This window comes from Syngnathus acus, chromosome 20, assembly GCF_901709675.1.
Source record: "Syngnathus acus chromosome 20, fSynAcu1.2, whole genome shotgun sequence".
NCBI lineage: Eukaryota > Metazoa > Chordata > Actinopteri > Syngnathiformes > Syngnathidae > Syngnathus > Syngnathus acus.
The window spans coordinates 3,866,205-3,889,733 of NC_051104.1; the positions used below are offsets into that span (position 1 = coordinate 3,866,205).

At 39.6% G+C, this 23,529-nt stretch overlaps 1 protein-coding gene across 1 annotated transcript in view; it reads right to left on the bottom strand.

The window, feature by feature from the left end:
- adarb2 (adenosine deaminase RNA specific B2 (inactive)) overlaps positions 1-23,529 on the bottom strand; it is a 90,760-nt gene that overhangs the window by 40,382 nt on the left and 26,849 nt on the right. The gene's annotated exons all lie outside the window — the stretch shown is intronic.

Sequence of the window (23,529 nt, forward strand, 5' to 3'; positions counted from 1 at the left end):
TTGAAGAACATGGCTAGTCATAAGTTTTTGGCAGACTGGCTGCTTGGCCACGAGGGACTCGCTCGCAGGAGGCAGGGATTGTGTTGGCAAAAAGAAAAGATTTGAACTCAATGAAACAGAGAGATGAAAATAGTGCCCGCAAGCATGCACAAAGTGTGATGTCAGTATATGACCTCAGGCAAATAAAAACATCAGTAGCAATTTAATGTGCCATTTCAACATTTCACCTACCGGGAGGTGGGAATGACCGAATCTCTTTTTTGTTTTCCATTTATAGCTTGCGGTCTCAAATTTTCATGAAAAGAGTCACTCGCCACAACATTAGGTACATCGGAAGATTGAATGAGAACAATGACAAATTTCAAATACCGTATTTTCCGCACTATAAGGCGCACCTAAAAACCTCCAATTTTCTCAAAAGCTGACAGTGCGCCTTATAATCAGGTGCGCCTTATATATGGACCAATATTGAGCCACTACAGCAGGCGTGTCCAAAGTCCGGCCCGCGGGCCAAATGTACAAAACTTATATATGGACAAGGTTTTAAAATGGGCCATTCATTGAAGGTGCGTCTTATAATCCGGTGCGCCTTATAGTGCGGAAAATACGGTATCTGAAGTTTTGACACAAATTGTTACCGATTGATGTGTGACTTTAATGTCAAGTTGTGAATATTTATATAGATTTTTCAAGCTGGAAAAAAGGTGCTCTTGAGTGAAATGTTAATGGCTCTGTGCTGGTAGAAGGATCTATTTTTTTTTCAGGTGGGAAAAAAAAACACTTATCTGTTGACAAGCACTTTCCTGGAGTACTTAAGTACAAATTAATATTGCAAGGGAGGATGTCGCTATGGTAATAGTAGCTGCAAAGAGACTTCAGAGCACTTCACATCTCAGACTTTAAGGTTTATTTCAATTGAAAAGGTAAAAGCATCCACGTCCCGCTTTGGGCCTGAAGCCTGAGCTTGCTCGAAGAAACGTTACACGACGACTTATATTTCTTGTCATTTATTAGCATGATTGAATTATAGCCAGCCCTCATTCTGAAAATGCATAAACCAACCACCACAAGTTCACGTTCTCCATGTCACTTGCGTGTGGCATTCAAGGAGGGTTGAACTGGTAGGAAAAACTAGCATTCACATGCCATAAATAAACGAATGAGCAGAGAGAGAAAGACAAAAAAAAATAATGATATTCAGTATTTAGTTGTGCTTTTTTTTCTTTTAAAATGTCACCACTTTCTGAGAAGAGGCTTAAATAATGAAATGGTAGAAGGGGCGCCTTTAGACGTCATAAAAGGCTTTTGCTGTATTTCTTTTACTAGGTGTCACGAAGGTGAAGGTGCATTGCCTGTTATGTGACAGCTTTAATACTGGCTATTCCCGAAAGTCTAGTATATCTTTAATCTTTAATTTCCCTGCCACTTCCTTTGTGTTTCTTACTTTTTGCTAAAGTCATTTCTTGGGGTACTTAGATTCAGTTTGTATGGACGCCTTAAGTTGCTTTCCACAAGGCAAAATGGGTGGACTCTAAATGAACTTAGATATCTAGCACAAGGGAAGGGCAAACAAATCACAATGAAACAATATAAATTAATTTGATTCACTCTTTTAGTGCTCATAATAGAAAACATGGTATTGGAGTCATACTGACTATTATTATCCGTGTGAAACATAAAAGGAGTCATATCTAAGGTCCTTAAAATTGCTTCCATTCATGCAAGCTTTTCATCTCCAGGTTCTACCTTCCCAACATGCCTCAATAAATTCTAAGTAATCATGATGCAGAGAGATGTCGTTATAAACGTGTGCAAGTTTGAATAAGCACACCGGAGGCTTCATTTGTACAACATTCTTTTGACTTTGAAGTGCGCATCACACCTGACTTGAAGTGGCGGAAAACTGGTGTTTCTGCTCGTTTCCATTTTTTGAAGGCTCGGGATCCTGGAGATTAAAGTAGGTTATTTTAAAGTAAAAAGGAAAAAGTTTCCATTGGTTGATATGTTACGTCAATGCGCTGGGTGTATGCTACACTCCAATACGTTTGAATGAGATAAGTGAACATGGTTTTATAAACGAGATAAAAGCGGTTTATAAGTTTACATACAGGATATTCTTGAATTAGATCAAAACTGATTCGGTGTGCATGGATGGAATTCCTAGCGTCATTATCAAAAACTTCTATTAGCACATTTTCTTGGAGAATTTAGCACAACATGTAAGCTGAGATGCTATCTACTTTCTGTTTGAGCAAAGCTTTTTTTTTTTTTTTTGCTTATGGTGCATGACCCAAAACAGGCAAGTTCATGCAATAGAACACCGGCTTAGTATTGCTCTAATAGACTCTGATGGGTTGAAACAAACCGAGCTTGGCAGTGGTACACAACATGGCTGTGTGTAATAGAGAGCATCCTAAATGCTCTCTGACACTAATACAAGCCTCTGTCTGTTCAGATCCATACAAATGAAAAAAAAGGGGAGCACGCTGTCCTTGCCTATCGTCCTACTGTCTACTGGGTGTGTTAGCATGCCGATGTAACTTACCAGGAAATGTAGTAACCGTTCAGAATGTCATTGTAGATATTAAAACTACCACTAACAAACGTGATATATGGCAAAACAATACACACGAGAGCTGGTCGGTCGCTGAATCATCTCTCGGAACAGAAGGTGATAGCAGACTTACCAGGAACACACAAAGCTTTCGTAATTCTCACTTTTTTTTTTTTTGATTTTCACTTCAGTTGTATTGACTCATCATGAATCATCATTCCTTTTCATTATATTATGTTTTCGCCGTGTGTAGTCTTGGAAATCCCTATTGAACCACGGATTTGCTGTCCCTCCCAACAAAGGCTCATAACATAAATTCTATTGGCATTGTCCCCTAAGCGCTGGCATGTGATATGAACACAACCACCAAGCCATACTATTTTCATATTTTTTGTTTATGACCATGTTTTCAATATATTTTCATATGTGCAGCTCTTGGTTTAACAAACAAAAATATGTCTTGTGTTGTGAGGGGTCACTAATCTCTTGTCTACCAATCAACAATTATCAATCTGTCTTGAACAGCCCACATTCTCCCCAAAAATTGTGATGAATTCAATATTCAAATGCGAAAAAAAAACTCCCAGGGGGAAAAACTAACCAAAAGTCGAGTATTTCAGAAGGGGGGCAGTGCCCCTGCAACCGCCCTCTGGCTCCACCTGTGTCCATGGCATCAAATTTTAAAGTAGAGAATGTTTTCTCAATAGCCGAGCCTCATAGAAAATACAACAAAATTTGCAATGCACAGTTTAATTTCAGCCCAATGGCTGTGTGTTGTCATGTCTCATTGCCTGATCAAACTGTGCCTTTGCCTCCAGCAGAGCGCCTCCATCCTAGTCACATGTGCCTGGAAGCAGCTTCCCTACCTGGCTGCACGGCGCCCTGCCTGTCAAAGCGGCTATCTACCCATCAATCTAGACGTGTGTCCACCTGCATGTGGCGATAAGGAGCTGTGGGTGTCTGTAGACCTGACACCAGCTGATTTATGCCGACCCATTCCCTTCAGGAGTCCAGTTTGTGAGAAAATCACCAGCAATGCACGCTGTCCGTGCAAAACCAGTGCGTATCTCTCCGCCACTCTCAAAGATGACAATAAGCTGTGACTTCTTTATTCTTTCTCATCTTAAAATGCCAAACAGCACAAGTCATCTGATCATTTTCTACATTTACCAACACATGGACATTGATATGAGCCTCCTTGATTAAACATATTTTTTTAAAGTCATCTTCTTTTCTTGCAGTGCTGGTGCCAAGTGACTGAAATGATACAGTCATAATGAAACAATGAGCCTCTGCACGGTTTTAGCTTTCACACGACTCTGATAGAATATCGTATTGTATATTGAATACACCCAGTCTGTTTGCTGAGATAATTAAATTCTCAAAGGATGTGAAGAGATGCAGCACGTAAATTAATTTGAGCTGCGGCAACAGAAAGGATTTATACCTCTTTGGAGGCAGTATTCACTCCCAGAACAAATAAAATGGCTATATTTTTTAAAATTAATTACTGTTCCAGAGTCATTAAAGAGCACCAATTAACAGATCACTAAAATACAGACGACACTTTTGATGTGTTACGATGACAATGTAAATCATCCCTTCTTATTGCAGAATAGTTAGATGTTTATCCAGAGTGTGGACGAAGCAAACTAAATATATAAAAAATGCTGACTGAAGTAAAATGTTTCAGAATGCTAAGCCAGAATTATGACTGATAAAGTTTTATGTGTCTTGCCTGTGATAATATGGGGCTGGGTTTAATAGCCTGGTTGTTAATCCATGTCAAGAAAGGCAAAAAAGGGTCCATTTGACATGGGCTAACTTCGCCTTGTAATTAGAAAACCTCATTAAGTTCATTAAGTCATCGCTTGTGTTGGGGGATTTGTTTTACATGCACCGCAAATAGACTTTGCCACCAGAATGTAGGCTAACACAGGCGCTTCTCTTATAGACAGAAATCACCATGAGGCTTTTAGGGACAATTGTTCGGGATTAATAAAGAATTTTAATGTTGATCACTCCATGTTGGATTAAAAAAAATAATAAACCGGTGAGTGAATTCACAGTCGCACTACGTTTACAGGGAAGGATATCAGTGTGACATATCACTGAGTGGCCCTTTGTCTTTTCTATTTATTAGTGGCCTTGAGCGACACTGTAACAGATGACTAGACAGCACAGCTAAAGGCCCTATTTTTTTCCCCCTTCAAGTTTGCCCAATGATTGTAATTTGGGTGTCAGTGAAAGCAGTGATTTATCATAGGTGGGATTACTTAGCGGGCAACAAGCAGGGTGCTATTCATCTCTGGAGCAGACACAAACTCAGTCAGACAGGCACCGTTGTTGCCAGTGAGAGCATTGAGACTGATGCGGCTGGTGGAAAAATAATAACCTGGACACTCTGCGTAGAAGTGATGAGCAGAAAAACCAAAACAGTTTACTCAGATAATATTTTGTATTCTGAAGGGGAGCAAGAGGTGAGTTTCCCTATGGAAGGGAACAATTGGGCAGCGTCATGTTTAGTCATGTTTTTGGAGTGCGGGAAAACTCACCTATTTGCTGCTCAGGCTAAAGCCATATCGATTTTTTTTTTTTTTGCATCTTACAGCCAGGTAATGTTGACGTGAGGGTAGGAGCTTCTTTTAGTCAGATCATGTGGGAAAAAATGATATACCGTATTTTCCGGACTATAAGGCGCACCGGACTATAAGGCGCACCTTCAATGAATGGCCCATTTTAAAACCTTGTCCTTATATAAGGTGCACCGGACTATAAGGCGCACCATTAATGCATCATGTCAGATTTTTAATCCAAACCAAATCATTCTCCATTTTATCTTTTTTATTTCAACTTCAGACGCAACAAATTACTTTATAATCACAAAATAATGATCCAGAGTTTTTTGGATTCATGATTCATAGTCTTCAGCGGGCCACTTATGATTGATTTCATGACACAATGCTTCGGGCAGTTTAAATTTAGGAATTTGGTCCATATATACGGCGCACTGTCGGCTTTTGAGAACAGTTTAGGTTTTTAGGCGCGCCTTATAGTCCGGAAAATACGGTAATTATAATTAAATTGCAATTATAGCACTTACTAGCATTTATAAAATTTTAAAGTGCAGTTTTTTCCTGCATATTTCAATCATATTTTATTCCATGATATACAAGCACATTTATGAAAACACATGCTCCTGTATTGCCCCCCCCCCCTCCCTACTCATCTGCTTTCTTCTGCCCTACCAGGCCTACACAGCAGCCTGTGCTGCTGATAACAGACGAACCGTTTGCTTCCCTGCAGGTGAAAAACAAGGTGGACACCCAGATACCGTGCCTCATGCAGCATGCTGAATTTACAATAAAACCTCTGTGGCATCAACATAAATCTACAGCATGTGCGTGTCCGGGATATGCATGACTTAATGCCCTGGTATGAATGCCAGAACATCTATTCGTTTTAGGGGGAATGCAGACACACAGTGGAGGCTCGGTATTTATTATTCAACAGTAAATGTGGAGAATTGCAATTTTCAGGGAAAAACATAATTGTGAAGTCACTCATTAAGATTATTTTACACTTTAGTTGTCTGTGACACAAATATTATTATCAATAGTCAGCGGATGGACTTTAGATAAATAAAACAGCAGAATTGAGACTGGAGAAAGACATGGATGGAGAAAAATGCGATGACATCCGCAGTCCGCTCATTCATTTGAGTTGTATCAAATGAAAAAGTAATTAAATCGTTTGAGGATGTCATTGGAAATGAGGATTCTGTCGTATGATGCCCGAAGCTTATCGCGTGTGCGTTTGTAACAGACGACACCTCTGTTGTGCATCGGTAGCCGACGCAGCTAGTCGTCGCTCCTCATTAACCTTCCGAAAGATAAGCTATTTTTTTTAAGTCATGTTTGAACAGCCTGTGTGAAGTATCTCCTACTGATATGTGACTAGCCAACCACCCACAAGCGTCTTTCCCCCATCATCTTTCATTATTGCTCTTCCATCACCTCTGCCGGATTACCAGAATTGAATTTCAATTTTAATTACAGGCTTCAAAATCTCCATGAATCTCGCACCTGAGCCACAATGATTCAGGGGAACAAGCATTCTGGGATGGCGTACTACTCGCAGGCTGCTAACAAGGTTAAAAGGTGCGCAGTGTGTGTAATGGGAAGCAGAGGAACTCACTGAGCAATCGTTAACACGATATTAGGTACTCTCCCTCTTTGTCTCTTGCTATGTTACCTTCCTATTTTCCCAGTGAAATACACAGAATGCCTTGTTAGAGGCACCAGGCTAGAAGTAATGTAATTTAGCTAAGTGGCGAATGCGAAGGTGCCAGATGTGGCGGCTGCAAGTGCAGAGCTGTTACATTATTTGCCTATGGCGCTGATGCTAGAAACCAAGATATGATAATTCCTAGAGAGGTCAAGTCCCTTTAATGACGTGATGATTTTTGATTAGATTTTTTTTCAAAAAGCAAAAATAAGGGTGTCCCATTAAGAGGACCACCTCTGCAATTTAGACGAGCCGCTGCCTATCGAGAGAATAATCGCTGCATCGTCAAAGTGAGACTGAGCAACAGTGAATGGTACATATGCTTTGTTTCAAGCTGCAGGCTGTGATTTAACCGCGAACAATGTCATGCAGTCTGTAATACAATTATGCGTGAGAGGACTACACGTAGGAATGGTGAAAGGGGTTTTTGTGACAGGATTTCACGACTATGAAAAGAGATTTTCTAATTAAGTACTGGTGCATAATAGAAGTCTTTGAGCTTTCAACTGTGCGAAATTGTGTGGCAATTAGATAATCATCTATGTTGGACACAAAAAAAAAAACATTTTCATGATAACAGTTATTTTGTGCAAATTTTGAGCCATTATTATATTACAAGACGATTAGTCAAGGACGTGCGTAACTCAAAATTTGGGTGTGACTATATTTATATTTATTTATAAATATAATAATACGAAGAATTTTATTTTTATAGAATTATGTAAATATGTAAATAAAATAAATAGTAATGTAAATAAAATAAATAAAATAAATAAAATAAATAAAATAAATAAAATAAATAAAATAAAATAGTAATTATTATTATTATTATAGTAATGTGTATAAATTATTATTGCTATTGATAAAACAGGCGCAGGTGTTGTATGGACAGTGTATTGTCACATCGTGTTCAACAAGCAAGCTAAATTAATTCCAACTGAATGTGTCAAACCACAAAATAATTGAATCATCGCGGGTCAACATACATCTCCAAACAATAGTCTCATAATCAAAACAATGATCTACAAATCAATAAAACATGTTTACTTTAGTGTCAAAATGCACACAGTATCGAGCTGTTGCCTCCATCGCTTGACGGTAACCATAGCAACTGAAAACAATACACGCAGCTTCTCAGACAAGCGAGTCCTTGATTGCAAACTGTGCTCATGGATTTGCAAACATAGAAGCAAGATTGACATATTGTCTTTGTTTCTCTGCGGAGAGATCCACACTGCAAAATTGTTTGATGTGTGAAGCTGGTATCATTTTTTTTGGATGGTGAGTGAACACCAACACCAAGACTCAAAGCAGAAGGTTGCCCACTAAAAAATTGAAAAACAAACAATACAGCACACAATTTCTTTTCCACTGATTTTTCATTTGTTCTGCCACCAACCCTGATGCAGTTTTCCTATGACGATGATGAAGCTAAACGAACCTGAAGCGTTCGTGCTTTAAATATCAATCGTATTTTCCATTTGTCTCGTTAGAGTCAACAATCGTATAGAAACTCAACAGGCACCTTGAAATTAACACCTTCTTTCAGTTTCACAGGCAAATTCCTCGACTCCCCAGACAATATTATCTCATATGCACAGACGAATTACCTCTTTGTTTTAAGGACATGAATATTTTTTTTTCCTTAAAAAGGAAACACACACACATTATGAAAATCCCCCCCCCGTAAATAGGCGAAATAAAACATTCAAAGGCTTCCCTAAAGTGGCACTTACAGATACTCGGGCTAAGAAATTCTCTCATTAAATGGGTCGCCCTCTCGCTTGCCTCGCCGCAGAACAGATGAAATGAAGGTTACGTTGTCCTCTCTCCTGGCCTACATCCTGATGCCAGAGCTAATTGCATAATTTGTTTCAGAATTAAAAGCTAATAGCAGGCTCTTGTCGCAAGCTCTCTCATTTCTCACTAACTTTTATCCTCCCATCAGATTTTATTTGCACATACAAGGTTTAAAATGTATAAATACTAAGACTGTCAAAATCACTGTCAATAAAATATTTTTGTACATCTCTGTTTTCTTAAAGGTCACAGAAAACCTGTTGGCACGGGTAGGTGTGAATTACTTGACACGCACTTGATTGCAAAGCCCTAAAAGGTCACCATGGTACATATTTAAATATTTTCCTGTCACATGGCTTGACCCAGGTAGCCAATGATCTGTATCTGGCTCGCACTCCTTTCTGATGCATACACCATGCAAACAGAGCCCCGGGGCACAAGTCTTAATTAAGTTCCTGTTCAATGTGCAACCTTCATAAAACTTCCAGAGAAACAAAACATTTTAACATTTAGGAAATAACAGCTACTCGTTGAACATACTGTACCTCATACCTTTGGAACGTAATTATGACCTCAGGTCACCGTTTCTATTATGGTAGGTAATAATGTTCACACGCATTGATCCAGAATTTAAATTTGACAGCTCCCTCTCTCGACTACATTGTGCAGTCATACTAAATAAAGACCTGAAACAAAGTAAAACGTTTTATTTAACTTTTATGGGAAAAAAAAAAAGTGGTCATTGCTGCATAAATTGATTCAATCTGTCCAGTGGTAAGAAAAATAGGTCAATCTGTCTTGCTAGTCAGACTTCAATCAAGCGAGTACATTTGTACTGATTTGCACTTTTTTCCTAACACAGTAACCTTTTGATTGAGGTTTTAAAATGTGTTATTGGAAGTGTGTGTGTGTGTCATGTGTCAGTTCTCTTTCAACAGTGCTACCCCCCCCAGTCGCGGCCCACCTCCCGCAACATGGCCATAGCAATAACTGCGGCACCAAAGAGTGCATGTGACCCAGCTTTACTCATCTCAGCTAAATCCATATATAACACGCAGGCATGTGTGTGTGCGTGCACCCCCCCCATACACACACGCAGGGCAGCTAAAGGCAAGTTAATAACAGTCCTACCTGCTTCCCAGAGTCAGCAGCGGCAGCAGCATAGAAAAAAAAAAGAGGGAAACAAAAGTAGATATGAGTGGCAGTATGAGGTGGAAAAATGAAAAAAAAGAACTGCAAATGTTATTAAAAAAAAGACAAATCAGAGCATAGAAATGTGACTAATATTAATAATAAAAAATAAAAATAAAATAATAATAATAAGTGCTGAGAAGCCAAAGAAGAAAACAGCGACGAAATTGTATAGTGCTTCTGTGTTTTAACTTTTACAAATATTATTAAGTTGACTATATTACTTTCTTACTGCATTTATATTCTTACAAACCGAAAGGTCAAGCAGCCCAATGGAACAGGAACAATTCACACTCTTTGGTCCTACTCGCAATTTAGAAGCATTTCCTCATAGATAAAATAATCAATATAATTTGCTCTCGGGACTTTCTAACCTTGACAACTATCTCGCCTTCCATTCTGCCTGTGGCTGTTTTGCTAAACACTAACTTGTTGCAACGCTCCCCTTCACACATGTCAAAATGAATATTTATAGGCCGATAAACACGCCTTGGCTGAATGAAGTGATGCAAGGAAAATGTTATGACGATTGGCTTTTTAGTGCAAGTAAAAGTGGGAGATTTTAATCACAATTTGAGAAATTCTACCACCATTGGCATAGGTTATCATTACCTTGTGTGTCGGCCTCCTAAAGCATGTTTTCCTTATCAGCGTTTTGCACATTGATAACGGTAAAATGTCATGGTTTTGCTGAAGGCAGGCCAATATGTCTCTGGTAAACAATCTCTTTAAAATAATACAGATGTGTTAACTAGATTAAAGACATGCATTCTATAGAAATCCATTAGCTAACGTTCATGCAAATGCTAATGTTATTTTTTGCCGTAATTTCCGAGACATTAAAAGTTTAGGAAACCAAACGGCGTTTTTAGCCGAGGCTCTAAACACATAGAAACAGGCGCGAGTTGTCAAGCTGCACAGCCGCTTGCCGTCAGCCTTGCCATTTATCTGTCACTCGAATGATTCCGCTTTGACCAGATGTGGATTACATCTGTACCAACATACGCTTTGCTTGCCTCAAGACAAAACAAGCATAACACAAACAAAATGAAATATGTCCTCTCTAGCTTTGTTTGCTCTAGTCTACTACCTAACTTTTTGTGATGATTAAATAATGATATACCGTATTTTCCGCACTATAAGGCGCACCGGATTATAAAGCGCACCTTCAATGAATGGCCCATTTTAAAACTTTGTCCATATATAAGGCGCACCGGATTATAAGGCGCACCTTCAATGAATGGCCCATTTTAAAACTTTGTCCATATATAAGATATACATTTGGCCCGCGGGCCGGACTTTGGACACGCCTGCTGTAGTGGCTCAATAATGGTCCATATATAAGGCGCACCTGATTATAAGGCGCACTGTCGGCTTTTGAGAAAATTGGAGGTTTTTAGGTGCGCCTTATAGTACGGAAAATACGGTACATGCATTTAAAATCAATAAAATACCCGTGGCTTGAAATATAGTGCTTGGATATTGCATGGCCTCATTTTGCTCACACTGTCACAATATTATCTCTGAGGTGAAACTAGAGCTGGTTGTGTTTGTACTAAAAGTCATTTGAGACCCTTTCAGCGCAGATGTTTCGTGTTCAACTCTCTCATGATTTGATTGGCAGGCCAAGTTAGACAGCGACACGGCGCTATAATTACTGACGGCGAAGCGTATGCACAACACAAACAGAAGCCGACACAGATATCTACGTTGTGCCGAGCTGCGCCATTCATCTCACCAAAGGCAACATCCTAAGAGTTGTGCTAACATTATTCAATCATGTCGTAATTGATGTTTCCTCCCCTTTATGCCTGGAACAGACTCAAAAGAACAGACTTTTGCCAATTTGCATTTTTTTTTCCCTTTCACCTGTCTTACTGGCGTTTGTTTTTTCACTCCTAGGGCAGCCCACATGTTGCCGTAGCAATCACAGTTGATGAATGAGGGAAAGCTACAGAATGGCAAGATGAGATAAAATAAGAACTGCTAAATATGCTCAATATAAAATAATTGCGATGTTTAAAAATGGCGACTACCCAAGAATTCACTATTTTAATAATAAGACAGTTAAAGTTGTTGCTTATGGATTATTGCAAGCTGTTTACCTAGCATAGAATGATTACAAAATCATAATACCACAAATGTGTGTGTGTGTTTTTGTCATTAAAACGAAAGGACAAACAGAGGATGGTTTCATGGTGTGTTGCCAAAAGCTGAAAATTCATTAGGTGTCTCATTTGGACACTGATGTACATTGAATTATCTGAATTGGATTATACCTTAATTCAAATATGACCTTTAGGGACATGTAATTAAACATCAATTTCATCCCTGTGTCTTATTATAATTGTGTTGATATGTAAATATTGATGAGAAGCTTGTTTTAATACAACTCTACACTTGAAACATCCAATTCACATTCACACTGTATTTAAAATTTGTCTTTGGGATATTAAATGACAGATGATGAGAGGTGACCCATTTGTATGTATCCAATCAAGCCAGAGCAGCAGGAAGGCCCATTCTTCTGCCATCTGCTCCACACAGAGCCACAGTTGCCTTTTGCTCCCATTGATATCAACTGCCTGGACGAGCCATTGCGAAGCCAAGCGGGCCACAAGGAAGAGCATTCAGATCCTGCCAACTCTTCGGCTCACTTACACAAGATCACTTGGACAAATTAAGGAGCCCAAAAGTAGATGGATGATGGTGAAAACAAACAAAGCAATAATGAGCTGTGAAGAATGCATGATAATTGGCAATACATCTGTTTATCATTTTCTTGAACTTTATGCCATCATTAGAGAGAGAAAAAAAAAATTAAAATAGGTTTGACGCATCCATGTAAATGTGTCATTATTCTGTGAGGCCAACAAATGAGGTCAAGCATTCTAAACCGTCTAATTAAGTCGGTTCGGCGACACTCAGCCAATCAAAGTTGACGAGAAGTGTTACCTCGTTAAATAACAGCAATGAAATATTGCAGATGCACAAACCAAAACAAAACATTGACATTTCAACTCATTCCAAAACACAAACGTAAAGCCGATCACAGCAAACAAACAAACAGCTGGCAACTGACAGCATCTCCCCGTGAAACATCTCTTTAGCAGACACTTCATGCGTGACCATTTTCATGCTACTAACTTTGGAGCAGATGAACAACAAGGGAGGGGAAAAAGTTGTGGCTGTCACCGAGATGACAAAATGAGACATGACAGAGACGGACGATGCTGGGCAACATGCAGAGGTGCTTGCAGTTTGAAGAGGAACAACATTCATTCCATCTGAAGTGTTATGGAATAATAATAATAATAATAAAAAAAATAAAAAATAAAAAAAATAATAAATTCCCTAACGTCTTGCTAAAAGTTAAACATAAAGATAAATTTACCGGAAAAGATTTAGACAGCATTAAGTGTTGTCGTCAAAACCTGCCAGCTCCAATATAATGTTGGCACAGGGAGGCATTCTGTGAATATTTTTTTTTTTCCGTGTTGCATGCAATCTGTTTTTAAGGCTAAATATACAACTAAGAGTAGGCGCATGGCAGTTATTCAGATCTGACTCAATACGTAAAAACTAATTGGTTGACCATGACTTAAAATCCTCCTTCTCGAAGCGCTGCGTTGTTCTAAATCTGAACAGTTGAGTCTCCGCCAAGGATAAGCCGGGCCAGCCCACAGTTTTATCTGCATTTCATTGTTAGCTCTAATATGCTTTAATACTCTTTTGCCTGAAGCATCTACATACTGTGTATAATAAAACTCTATGTTGTATTAACTGGTTCATGCACAGCAGGTGATCATCTATAAATCATTATTTTATCGTCCGTCCTGACATGTGAAAGGACTGAAAACCACCGCTACTGGAAACCAACCATGACATAAATCCAGACAAATGTAGATTAATGTCATCCTAAGCTAACACGCACTGATGTGCTTTTTACATGCATACATACTACGTACTAGAAAGAAGGAAGCGTTTCCTTCCAGGCTAGGCGGCAGACACCAAACACTTGCTGCATGATATCAAGTATGATTTGTGCCTAAAGACACAAGCTTTAAGCTCCGATCCGCCACTGTTTTCGTTACGATTAACCACGCGGCGGAGCAGAATGTCTTTTAGTCCAGAACTGTTCTGCAGGATTTGCAGCACTGTTTGTCTTCTTAAATCTACAAAAGAGGGCTTGGCAAATGAACCCTGAGCCCAGTGAATATAAACCAACACGGGGAGACGAAAAAAAAATCAGTAAGAAAAACTATGAAGTATCCACAAGTGTGTAAATACCAACACCAGAATATTCCAGCGCTATCTAACACAGACTTGTAGGTCATTAGCTTAGAGAGATAGTTTGCCCTAGTGACATTTCAACTAACATAGTCAGTCATTTCCCGCTAATGAATATGTTCGTGTCTGGCCAGAGAAGGCCCGTGTAATTTTTCCCTCCTTTTATCACAAGGATGCAGGCCGGCACAGTGGTGGCATACGTTCAACATTGTGCAGGGACAGACAAACAGGCTCTGCCAACAAGATGGAGTGTTTATGTATTTTTCTCATCAGCAGTAATATTCAAATACCTCTGCTTATTGCTATGTATGCACCAAAAAAAAAAAAAAAAAGTCTTTGGCTGGATGTCTCAGTTTATGGGCATTGATGACAATTGAATGAGTCCTTCTGACCCACAGGTTGTAATCATCGTCATAACCCGCCCACTTACTCACTTACTCTCTACAGTATCACTCACCTCCTCCGCTAAAGACTGCTGATTCGTGTGTGCTCATTAACTTATGTTGGGGGGAAAAAATATTTTTGATTATGGTGGGTTGGTGGACTTTAATTAGTTCAACACTTAAGTCCTATGCATTATTCAGATGCATTACTTAGTTGTGTAGGAGGCTTAAAAAAACACATTAATTTTCTGGGGAATCACACATGTAGTGCAAAAAAAAAATAACAAAGGAAAAAAAAAAAAAGAAATAGGTTTAGTTCTTGCAGTTACTTTGTTAACAATGCCTCCATGTCTTTTTACAGAGGGATCTTTCAGGTAAATAAAATATGTTTGCCAGTGAGTCAGACGTAGCTTAGTACAAAAATAAAGGTGAAAATAGGCTGGGAAAGGCTCCAGCATGCCCGAGACACTCGTGAGGATAAACTGTTCGATGATGAATGAGTGAATGAAGGAATGAAGGAATGAAAGCTCAGTGGCCTAGTGGTAGAGTGTCCGCCCTGAGACTGGAAGGTTGTGGGTTCAAACCCCGGCCGGGTCATACCAAAGACTATAAAAATGGGACCCATTGCCTCCCTGCTTGGCACTCAGCATTAAGGGTTGGAATTGGGGGGTTAGATCACCAACTGATTCCCGAGCGCGGCACCGCTGCTGCTCACTGCTCCCCTCTCCCCCAGGGGATGGATTAAAATCACACGGGGATGGGTTAAATGCAGAGGACAAATTTCACCACACCCAGGTGTGTGTGTGACGATCATTGGGACTTTAATCTTTAATCTTTTTTAATGTATACAGGTTAGTTTTGGCAAAGTACCAAATTACAAATGATGATGTTTGAATAGTTTTCATCTTTCTAAGTATAAATAATAATATAGAAAATAGTTTTGGGCATATATATGTACCGTAAATTTTGGACTATAAGCCGCACCGGACTATAAGCCGCACCAGCTAAAATTCGGGGATATTTTAGTTTTTTTCATTTTTTATTTATATCTTTTTTTTTAACTTTCATTCTTTATATTTTGCTAAAGTACAACTTTGGCCAGAAGCTTAGTGAAAATTGAGGGAAATGTGTTTAGCCAATTATTAATAAGCTAATATCATAATATCCCTTTTTTCTTACTTAACATAACTTCATGTAATGTGATTATTACTTCAATGCATTGGATTTAAATTTACCTGTCAACTCAGAGCAACCTTTTCATTATATTTGCGAGTGTGGATTCTGTTTTACATTCCAGGGTCCAAAAGCACTACCAATTTAACATTTCACAAAGTCAAACTGTGACATTTACATTGACTATTACCCTCCCAAAGCCGAGATGAGGAGGAAGTGGCGCACAATCATGCTACATTTTAGCAGCTCATTTTAAGTGGCTTAGCGGGTAGAGGCAATCTGCAGAGGGCACCTTCAGCAATCAACAGCACTCGCTGCCACAAGCGAGGTGCATTATGGAGACTCAAAAGTACGGAACAATGCGATTAATCCTACAGGATAAGAAAAAAGAAGGCAATTCAAAGAAAATTATACTTCCACAACCTATTTGCTTTGCACGGCTCTGTTTGAATAAGTACTTTGTTTAATAATCATTGAATGAGGACAATTCTAAAAGGTGAACACGGTGGGACTGGCGACTTCTGCTGTATTTTTTTCTTTCCTACTTCTCACCAGAATTGTATTTTGTGCTTGAGTGAATTAGGTGATCATTTTTTATCTTACATGCCGCGGTGGCTTCTGGAGCTTCTTGCTTCAATTGGAGAGGAAGAAGAAGTCGAACATTTATCGCATGCTGAGGTTAATCTCCTGAAATGGTGGGATTTGGTCAGAGAGCAAGTAGAAAATCCACGCTTGCACTCGCAAGCTGCATTACAGTCACACTTCCTGTTTTATTTCTTCACCCCCCCTCCTTCGTCTTTACGATAGAAGTAAAATCCTTGAAGCTCAAGACCGTTGACAAGGCAAAGCAGCAATGCATAAATTAACAGCGACTATACTCGTCACTCGTTCAGATTCACCGGTAATGTTATATCCTGTTTGAATCGTGCCTTTAAAAAGGTACGAAAACACCTGCTTGGATTGCAGGTGATTCATTTACTGTGGCGAAAAAGCAGATGGTAAACGTCTCTGTTGGAAATGCTTCTAATTACTGAAAAGTTATTCATGGACTTGTTGACAAATAAGATGTACTTATTTTAAGAAATCTCAAGAAAAAATCTTTCAGTTCCTTCACCTTTTTGCCTCGTTCACAATTATTGCCTTCTGAATCTTCTCGAGAAGCACCTGTCATGTCAAACCTGTCCGCCCAAGGGACAACAAATAGCTCAAATCATACTTTCACCAAAAACATTTCTCCCTGACCGACCATTGAGATATGTCCAAAACAAACTGAAGATATCACTTACAATAACTCCAAGCTGTGAATTCCTCCTCCAGACTGGCAGGAAAATGTTCTAATTTGAAGCATGCTGTTATTGACAAAGAAATGTCTGACCCGCTGTCAGTAATGAGAACTGCTCTTACCCATCCTGTCAGGCACTTTAACAAACCACTCGCAAGCCGTAACGGCTCGTACCTCAGGCCGGCGGTCTCATCGCTCGGCGCTGCGTACTTGCCCGTGTACAATATCTCCTCTCATTAAGTCAGTTCTAATGTGTCCCTCCGGCAGGAATGGCGTGTAATGTGAAGCTGTCTCATTAACGCTGTCACGTCACTTTCATTTAGGAGCTATCCAACAGCATTATGCGCCTCTGAGCACTTGGGGGCCCTCCCAGGCTAGTTCAGCATGTCCAATGCTTAGCGCTTCACATTTTCTTAACTTTCACTCATTATGGCTGGATTATATATATAAAAAAAAAACATATTCCCAAAGGAGTTGTGTCAATTGAATCGTGTGTGGTACTGTAATCTAATAAGCGTGAGTGGAAAACAAAGCTTGGTGAAGATAATTAATCAATGGCCAGTCCTCAAGTAGTACCGTATTTTCCGCACTATAAGGCGCACCAGATTATAAGGCGCACCTTCAATGAATGGCCCATTTTAAAACTTTGTCCATATATAAAGCGCACCGGATTATAAGGCGCACCTTCAATGAATGGCCCATTTTAAAACTTTGTCCATATATAAGATATATACATTTGGCCCGCGGGCCGGACTTTGGACACGCCTGCTGTAGTGGATCAATATTGGTCCATATATAAAGCGCACCTGATTATAAGGCGCACTGTCGGCTTTTGAGATTATTGGAGGTGTTTAGGTGCGCCTTATAGTGCGGAAAATACGGTAGCTTGGGTCGTTATTCCCAAGACAGATAATGGGACGAATATAAAGTAAATTGTTTTTCTGATCAAATTTGGTTTTGAATACGCAGAAGTCAAAAATGCACTCCTGCCTTTACACTAAAGTTAAAGAAAGGTCAACAATGAAATAATTAGCAAAGAAAACATGTATAGTATGTATCAGGAGTGATCCTCAATTATCCATAACCATAGAACAATTTGTAGCATAGATCTGAAGTGGTGAGTTTCTTGTCTCTTGGGCCTTTTCCAAACAAATTATGAGCAGTTCACTTGACACCGCTTATGACTGACAAAATGCCAGGCAAACATTTAGAGCGAACAGCAGGCTGTGTTTGAGCTTGCTGACAACACAATCTCACATCTCTCCCTTCACCAATCTTGACACTTTTTTTTTTTTTCCTCAGCATTTTGTTTCCCCCATCTTTATCAATCCCTAGCTCATTTGATCACCCGCTTCCTTCTCTATCATTGTCCAAAGCAGAGACAAATTAAACGACCCCCCCTACACAGTCTAATGGTGGAAACATAAGCCTCTGGCAGTGCTCTATTAGCCAGGCTGCCTATTTGTTAACTGGCTGGATTAATGTGCTGCACTTGATATGGGAGGCCACCTGCTCACACAGTGAAGGGTATTCACAAGCTCACCAGTCCGCTCACTAATCTTCCTCCAAGGATGATTGCAGGTTTCTGTTGCATGATAAGGCAGCTCCTCTCTTTTTTTTTTTTTTTTTTAGATCAGTTCATGATTTGAGAAGTCAGACGAGACTCCTCCCTTCAGTATAGAATAGTCAGATCTTTCTACAGATGGCTCAAAAGGTTTGTGCTAATGGCCTAAGTTGTAGGTTATACACACAGATATGCAAGAGCACACACACAGAGGTGATGTCACACTGTCAGATACCCATGGGTAGCGCTATGTTCCACGTCAGGGAAGAGAAATGATCTGTGAATCCTTGGGGAGTAGTCGGCTAATGTGCACTGAGCCTTGGGTCTCTGCACTCCCTGGATAAGTGAAGGATATTTCTGTTTCCCCTTTAAAAAATTAAATGATAAAAACACCTTATGGTTGCCTCCACCAAGTATGAAGTTGAGTGTGTGTGAGACTGGTATTATTTTTTTATTCAGAAACGATCACCAGATTTCGCACAACTTTATAGAAGTGTGTACATTGAGTGAATTTTTTATATTTTTTGCAGAAAGCTAGAAAACCCCCGAAAAATGCTGATAAAGATTCGAGTAGAAATATGGAAAGAAATACCTGGGAAAAAAATCACAACTTCCCCAAGAGACTGGCTTGGCACCTTTGGGGTCCAAGCATATTTCAGAGGGAGGGGGGAAGGGCCCCCGCGGCCCCCCCTCTAGCTCCGCCTGTGACTCCGCTTTGACTCGATAGGTTTGTTGTTTGTTACGATTGCATAGTAGTCAATAAGTTGGAAATGAACCACTATATAGGTGAGAATTTCATTTTTTTTTATACACTGGCAAGCAGAGTCTATACCAAGTAACAAAGAATAACTAGCCAATTATATTTCATTGTGGCCCCTCTGTGTCAGATAGAAATTTTAACAAACCTGAACCAAATGATCTGTTTTGTTTTTTCATACCTCAATTGATTCAATGAGAAACAAAGGTGCTAAAAGCGGGAGGCGCTTCGCTTGAATGGAAAATCATTACAGAGAAATGAGAGAAAGCGAGACGATGATGATGAGAGCGAGCGAGAGAGAGAAACATAGTGCCACCACTCTCGGAGTAGACGGGTGACACGACGCCCTGCGCCCGCGGCATCAGCCGTCATAAAAACAGTAATAGAGTGAACACACATTGTCATTAGCGATTGATTCATTTCCAATTCGCCATTCATTTCAAAGGGGTGGGATGGGGGGGGGGGCATGGTGGCCTTTTTTTCCCCCACCCCGGGCTACAGTCCTCAGCTCCGCCTGACATAACAGTGGTAATTACTGTGCTTTCTGCTCCCGCCCAGCAAGCTGTTCGCTCTCATACCACAATAAAAAATTGAATGAGTATTTGAGCGCAAAACGCACATGATGGGAAAAGGAGGAAGAAAGACATGCTGAGTGAAAAAGGGGAAATCAAAAGAGATGGAACACAATCACAGAGTGTGATGTGAATAATGACGCTATTTTAGCCCTGATTGTCACATTGCTTGACTTGTTGTGTGGGAAAAGTGTTACAGCAAGGACAAAGTTGTGAAGGAAGGTGAGAAGAGAGGCGTGTTGTGCCTGAGTGAATAAGTGAATGCACGCCTTGAGAGTGAGCACGCTTGAGTCATCAAGTCCAAGTTAAGATTGCAAAGGGAGCAGTGACGCATCCCCACGTGAAGGCCATCCAATTCTCCACTGCTGATAAACACACCGGGACGCATATGATGAATGACAATGTGACGCTGACCTGTGGCTCGGGTTTATATCAGGTGCCTTGGCCTGTTGGTGAGAGGCCACTGACTGACTGGAGATGTGATGCAACACATGTAATGAAATTCCGCAAGCGGATACACGCTAAGGAAAAAAATAGTTATCACCTGTTATGAGAAAGCATCAAGAGCAATACGGGGTAAAAATAGAATAAATAAATATTGATTTTAATACATGAATACAAATGCGACCTGTCGGTAAATAATATTTAATGGTTGTATTTATATGTTTAAAAAAATATTTTTTTTATTAACATTTTATTTCAATTTAAAAAAAATAGATATATTTTTTTAAATACATTTTTAAATTATTTAAAAAAAAAATTGAATAAATAATATATTATAAATATACGCTATCCTATTGGTATTGCTCTGCTCTTTAATGGTTGTATTTAAATATATTAAATCTTTTAAATACATTTTAAAATAAACTGAAAAAAATATTAAATGTAAATATACATTATCCTATTGGTATTGCTCTGCTTCCTCTGCATCAAAAAAATATGAGCAGCCTGGAAACCTACATATAGGGGACACATGTTTAGTAAGTGGGGAACATTACTATTCTGCCATAACCTGCTCTGGAAAGCAGCTCGTTCATTGCACTGGAGGCTACCCAGTGGTGTGGAGAGGGAAAAAAAATGAACTCCATCACGTTCATCTATCACACAACCTGCCTCCAATGCTCCACAGGACACAAAAAGGGGGAAAAACAAATGGCAAAGCAAATCAATTACATGAAAAAGAATCATGTCACCTGTCAAATATACACTCGGCTCTGTGTTGTACTATTTTTTTTTCTTCTTCAACAGTGCACCTTTTCAAGATTGAATTTTGAAAACCTCATACATTATTAACACTCTTTAGGCTTCCCTCCTCCCTCACTTAGGAAAAAACATGTTTGTTCATGGCGTTAATGCACTTTATAATCCAACACAGTAGTAGTAATGTAACAAACATCTCTGCTTCACTTTCACAATGCTTAAGAAAGTAAACATTAAACTAGAGGCAAAGGGCGGGAATAATCAATTGTCAAGCACTCTTCCTAATTATCACGAAGTGAACCACGATGTGGCCTTGAAGGGACTGACGGCGACCATTGTGATTAACTGGGGAAAAAAAAAAATCTTAAAATACAGTTTTAAAATCTGAAACTAGTAAAAGGCACTTGAGGGTAAAAAAAACAACACCAGTGTTGTCAAGGAAAGAAGTACCACTTGGAAAACACAATCTTGACAAATACTATTGGAAGGAGAACATTTTTCCGAGATGTACGATCTTAATTATATGTGTTTGAAAGGTAGCAGACAATTTGTTTGACTTGTAGAATGTAGATTACGTCAATGGCAATTCGTAGAAACTAATTTAATCCCCTTTTAAGGTCAACATGTCAAAATCTGTCAAATCTGGAAGAGAAGACTTGAAGTGCAAAATGTACAAAATGACAGACAAATGAGAAAGAAATCTTTGCCATCTCTTACCAATTATCTTGTTAATTACAAACCATTGTCAACCGTTTCCACTGTGAACAGGCAAGCTGATTATACAATGCATTTCCCGCCACTCTCCGGAGCCTAATCAGTAATGACTACCTGCGGCCGAATCCTAGCACAGAACCCATTTGGCCATTTTGGGCTGATGAGGACCACTGGACTATATTTGAGAAGTTTTGAGACACATTTTCTTCAGTAAGTGGGAGCTTGTAAGTCTAATTTTCACACATTTTTTTTTTTGAGCTATGAGTAACATTACAATCATAAATTTGCTAATACTTACTACTGTGAAACTATCACGACACGTGGGAGTATTAGCAAAAGTCCTAAACATTTGGTTTCTTTTAATCAATTTATCCATCTGGAAAAAAAACCATACAGTACATACATACATACATAGCAGGCAGGCACAGAGGCAGTGGTGCAATTCACTGCTTACAGTAAGTGTGCGTCCTTGTCCGTGCTCATGAATATGTGCTCATGTGACTAGTCAAACAGATAAAAACCTGGCGACCTTCAGAGGTCAGGGCTCCACTGGCAGACGACTCATCAGTCATGTATGGCTGCTCTGATGCCATGCACATCGTCTGAATAGGTTTATTCTACTTTGTCAGTCCTCCGGCACTTATTTGAATAGGAAACAGTACAAAAGCTAAGCAAAATATACAGCTGAAGTCTACAATTTTCCCGCAACATAAGCATTACCGCAACAGGCTCTGATTGTGTGCACGTACCAACCCCAGAGGCAACACAGGCCAAAGCTGTGATCTCCTCACTGGAGCGCAGACCTCCACTAAAGCATCCTAATCATGTCTAACTGACTTGTTTAATTGAAGAATCGTGGTATGCCAGGCAATAACGTCGATTGCAAAGCATGCTTTTTCATGACACCTCCATCTGTTGAATCTGGTGGCTAGCTACTCCACTTTGGCACAATGTAACAGCAAAAAAAAAAAAAAATCAAATTCCTAAAATTGCATATTTATCCTCGGATCATGAGCCACCCGCTTTCAGAGTAATTTGTTATCTAATGTCATGTAATTGTATAAACCTGCTGTCTGACCAACTAACAAAGCCATTCACGAAAACGGCAGCAATAATAATCTCTTGCTTGCTTCTGCAGGGGAAGATCTCCAACTTTTTTAGTTGGACTGATCAAATTAAAGCTCACATTATTTAAATTTAAGCCATGACAAGTTCAGCACATTATAAAGTGCTCCTATCTTTTAGTTGGTAAGTGCCATATACTGTAGTAGTGACTCGACAGTAGTTGAGTTGGACTTTTGAATGTAGGGCTCTTCTGTACGCATGAAGTGATGGGGATGGATGGATTAATGAAGGAGAATGATGGAGAGGGTCCCAACGGATTCAGCAGGTATAGGAAATGATGGGGGATGGCAAGCGTGAGGGTGAGAAGGCATGCCAAGACAGAGGAGGACTGGTTGGCGAGATGGAGGGCTGGATGACAGTGGAGTGGAGAGAAAGGAGAATGCTTCACTGCTTCCACTTGACAGCTGAGTGAGAGGGGAAGCGGAGTGGCTACTCCATGTAATTTGTTAGCGGGTCCATGATGCATGCAGACATAATACCACACCAGGACCGGAGAACACAAAGCAACCCGGCTAAAGACAGATGACTGATACTAGGGGAGAGTTTCAACGGGGTGCATCAAGTATGAGAGAAGAATGTAAAAGGTCTTGGCAAATAATCTGGCGAAGGGTGATGATAGATCAAGATGAGGAGGGGT